The sequence below is a fragment of the Mus caroli genome, chromosome 2 (assembly GCF_900094665.2).
Source record: "Mus caroli chromosome 2, CAROLI_EIJ_v1.1, whole genome shotgun sequence".
Classification (NCBI taxonomy): domain Eukaryota; kingdom Metazoa; phylum Chordata; class Mammalia; order Rodentia; family Muridae; genus Mus; species Mus caroli.
Window position 1 is genome coordinate 98,048,593 of NC_034571.1, and position 4,895 is coordinate 98,053,487.

General features: G+C 45.9%; 1 non-coding gene across 1 annotated transcript; it reads left to right on the forward strand.

The window, feature by feature from the left end:
* Positions 1–3,949: 3,949 nt before the first annotated feature.
* On the forward strand, positions 3,950–4,081 carry LOC115030499. The gene has a single exon (XR_003836092.1). It is a non-coding gene; the product is annotated as a small nucleolar RNA SNORA17 (small nucleolar RNA).
* Positions 4,082–4,895: the final 814 nt, after the last annotated feature.

Sequence of the window (4,895 nt, forward strand, 5' to 3'; positions counted from 1 at the left end):
TGAGTTCAAGGCCAGCCTGGTCTACAAAGTGAGTTCCAGGACAGCCAGGGCTACACAGAGAAACCCTGTCTCGAAAAACCAAACCAAACCAAAAAATTTATATATATATATATATATATATATATATATATGTATATGAATTAACTGGAAAAAGACTCAGATGTTAAAGAGCACATACTGCTCTTGAAGGCCCACATTTGGTCCCCAGCACTCACACCACATGACTTCACAAATGCCTGAAATTTTAGTTCCAGGAGATACACTGCCCTCTTCTGGTCACTGTGTGTACTGCACTTGTATGTCCAAACCCACAACACATGTATCCATAATTAAAAACATTAAGAGGCAGGCGGATTTCTGAGTTCGAGGTCAGCCTGGTCTACAGAGTGAGTTCCAGGACAGCCAGGGCTATACAGAGAAACCCTGTCTCGAAACAAACAAACAAACAAAAAAAGAGTAATGACTCACACTTGGAATCCTAGCACTCAGGAATCTGAGGAACCCTGGGCTACATAGTAAGTTCCAAACCCTGGGCTTTCAGTGAGTCCTTGTTTGAAGGTGAAAAGAACCGTTTGGTGACACAGGTCTATAATCCCAGCTACTTGGAAGCTAAAATGGTTTGGTGACACAGGTCTATAATCCCAGCTACTTGGAAGCTAAAATGGCAATTAAATATTGAAACTTTCCTGGACTACAAAAAGTTCAAAGCCAGCCTGAGAAATTTAGAAAGACCTGTAACAAAAAATAAAAGACTAGGGGAATAGGATTTAGACTCTTAGCACCCAGCCAGGTTAAAGATGCTTGGGTGTGGAAGATAGCCGACAATTTCAGCATCTGGGAGACAGGGGACCCTTGTGCAGAGCGGAGCAAGCTGGCTAGCCAGACTCGCCTAACTGGGGGGTGGGGAGTGTCCAGGTTCATCAAGAGACTCTGCCTTAACATATGTGGTGGAGAGCAGCTGAAGCCAGCCTCATGCTTCTACATGCATAAATACACACATGACCACACACATGCCTACTCACATGCATGCAGCCACACACATGAACCTCTGCTGAGACTGAGGCAGGAGGATCACGAGTCTAAGGTCATTCCTGACAGCAAATTCAGGACCAGCCAGGGTGGAATAAAAGCCTGTATCAAAAAACAAAACAAAAAAACAGCACCCCCCAAACCAAACAAACAAAATACCTTTTATTACTTATTTTGTTATTACTTTTTATTACTAATGTTTATTTTCAAACAGGGTCTCTCTACATAGTCCTGACTGTCCCAGAACTCCCTGTATAGGCAAGGTTGAACTTGAATTCACAAAGATCTACCCGCCTCTGTCTCCCAAGTGCTGGAATTATAGGCCTGTTTTACCACATCCGGCTTAATGAAAAGTAATTTCTTGTTGGGCATGGTGGTGCATATGTTTAATCCCAGTGCTCAGAAGACAGAGCCAGGTTGATCTATGTGAGTTCAAGGTCAGCCTTATCTACAAAATGAGTTCTGGGAGAGTCTAGGACTAGAGAGAAACACAGAAAAACCCTGTCTCAAATAAATAAATAAATGAATAAATAAATAAATAAATAAACCAAAAAGTAATTTCCTTCTTTTTTTTTTAAAAAAAAGAGATTTATTTATTTTATGTATATGAGTACTGTAGCTGTACAGAGGTTGTGAGCCTTCATGTGGTTGTTGGGAACTGAACTCTCTCTCTCTCTCTCTCTCTCTTTCTTGTATGCTGTAGCATGGATTTGTAGATTTTTTTAAAAGATTTATCTATTTTATGTATGTGAGTACACTGTAGCTGTCTTCAGACACACCAGAAAAGGGCATCGGATCCCATTACAGATGGTTGTGAGCCACCATGTAGTTGCTGGAAAATGAACTCAGGACCTCTGCAAGAGCAGTCGGTGCTCTTAACCACCGAGCCATCTCTCCAGCCCTTGTAGATTTTTTTTTTTATGATATGTTCTTATTTTGGCCTGTTCTGCTTATTTTGATGCTCCAGTTGGGCAACGTTTGGCCAATGGGAACCTCTTCAAGATAGACCCCGTGTCCCCATCAAAGTTTCATGTTACATTCCTCCTGCCTCAGCCTCCCAAGCACATGGATTGCAGGCATGCTGCGCTTATCCAGTGCTGTCAAAGCTTCAGTGTTTTCATACTTCCTGACTGAGATACACTGATTATCAGCTAGACAGGATCTACAGTCACCCAGGAGACAGGCCTCTGGGAACACCTGTGAGGGACTATCTAGAATGTGTTGGTGTCTGGCTATGTCTGTGAAGGATTGTCGTGATTAGGTTAATTGAGGCGGTGACACTCACCCTGAACGTGAGAGCCATCATTCGCTGGGCTCAGAACGTAGACTCGATAAGAAGAAGAAAGCTAACAGCTGAGTCCGAGCTTTTCCATTTCCTGAGCATGTATGCAATGTTACCGGCTGTCTCAAGCCCCTGCTTCTACACCAGGATGCTCTGCACCCCTGAACCAAGAGCCAAGCTAAACCCTGCTTTTTTTGAGGCATTTTGTCACAACAACAGCATCAAAGATGTCATCAGGCTTGGTAGCATGCACCTCTACCTGCTGAGCCATCTCACTGGCCACCAACAGGTATTCATATAAACATATTTGAAGATTTATTACAGGTTTGGCTCCCTAAACTCTGGTGGCTAAGGAGTTCCACTGTATAGCAGAGGCCTTGCAGTGCTGATGATGTGACTAAATTCAAGTCTGAGGACTTCAGAACAAAGGAAACCAATGCTACAATGCACAGCTGCACGTCAGAGTCTGTGATCCCTGGACATTATCACTGGTTTAGATCTTGGAACCTGAAGGCACAAGGGCCTGGATTTCTGGTGTCCTGGGCAGGAGATAAACATGCCCCAGCTCTCAGAGGGAACAAAAAACCAATTCACTTGTGTCTTTGTTAGGGTTTCTATTGCTATGAAGAGAAACCATGGCCGCGTCAACACTTGTAAAGAAAAACATTTCACTGGGGCTGGGTTACAGTTTCAGAGCTTTGGTCCACTATCATCATGGCAGGAAGCTTGACAGAGTGTGGGCAGGCATGCTGCTGGAGAGGGAGCTGGAGTTCTACATCTGGATCAGCAAGCAGCAGAAAGGAAGGCTGTGACATGCAGCCAGGCTTGAGACCTCAAAGCCTACACCCTAATGACACACCTCCTCCAACAAAGCCACACCTACTCCAATAAGGCCACATCTTCTAATAGTGACACTCCCATGTGCCTATGGGGCCATTTGATTCAAACCACCACAGCCTATATCGGTTCTCCCCCTCTCCTAGCCTACTGGGCAGTGCCCAGACACACTGAAGATGTGCCTTCTCATCCTCTCAGGCCCATGTGCCAACCTTCTCCGGAAACACCCTCAAAAAAATGCTTTTCTAATTTTCTAGGTATTCTGTATCATCTGGTCACTGCAGAGTTATTTTTACTAAAAACCTGAATTTTAGTTTACCTTTGGGCAATACTACATCAGTCCTCATTAGCCAACTTTAATGTGATTGTAGTCCCAAGTTAGGTGCTAAGGAATGTATCTCATTCTCACAGATAGCACTGGTTAGTTTACGAGAAATCATGTGACCAAGGGAGCCAAAGGAGTAAGTTTGGTGATTGAATGAAATAGGAAGGGGACACCCTGAGTCTTTTCACCTGAGCCAAATTAGGTCAGTCTTGATTGGTTTTGTTGTTGTTCTTGGTTTTGTTTGTTTGTTGTTGTTGGAAATGTTTTTATTTGAAATTCATGTGTCCAGATTTTTACATAAAATCTTTTGGTTCTCTCTTCTCTCTCTCTCTCTCTCTCTCTCTCTCTCTCTCTCTCTCTCTCTCTCTCTNTGTGTGTGTGTGTGTGTGTGTGTTATGCTAGGTTTTGAACACAGGGCCTCACTCACTGAGCTATAGTTCTAGCCACAGGCCTTCCATTTAAGAAAGCTGTACTTACTTGCCCTTAGAGGCATTGCAGGTGTGGCTGGTGTGTCACAAGTGTGTCAGTAGGTGGCAGGGAGGACAGACACTATGTCTATGTTCAGAGTTCTGACCTGTGAACACCTGAATAATTAGTAGCCTAAGACTCCCTAAAAATGTTAGCCTGAGATGACCACAGTCCGGTGCCATGCAGGCATGTAGGTGTGGGGTGAGGCAGACCAGAGTCTAAATGATCCCTTCCTGGTGCCATATGTACAAGCAGGGCATAGCACTCCTGAGACCACTCCTGAGACGACCCCAGATACTCAGAGACTGTGATGCCACTTAGAGGAGCAAGTCAGTGGTGAAGAAATGAAAAGAAAGAGAAACTGAGGGTGTGGGCACAAAGAAGAGAGGCAGAGCTGGAGGCTCAGGGGCAGTGAGGAACAGCCTGATGTGAGTAGCTGATGATGCCACCTGGGACCGTGGTGGGGTCATAGCCTGTGCTGCCACTAGGGGCCACATCTGGGCCTGTGGCCTTGCAGCAGCTGGGGTCTGTTACCACCAAAGACCAGGCAGATGTCCCTGGTCTGGGCTGCAGCCCGGGGACATGTTGATGTCTGAGGACTGGCCCCACCCCTCCTCACCTGGGCATCGTGGGAGATCTAGCCCTGTCACTCATCTCCCCTGTGGTGTTGTGGATGAGGGAAAGATATCCTCCTCCCACCTTGCCTCTCACCACCTGCAGCAGGTGGGAGACCTGGCCTTGGGGTCATGAGAACAGGAGAACTAGCCCTGGGCCTCACCAGCTGAAGCACTCAGGAGAGCGGGCCCTAAACCATACCTGGGCAGCAGAGTAGACCTAACTTTGGTAGTAGGGACACTAGTGAATCAACCCTGACAGCCAAAGCATGGGAGAACAAGCCCTGCCTCTGCTCTGCTGTGCGGTGGCCTCAGTGAGGGAGTGATCCCTTCACTTCCC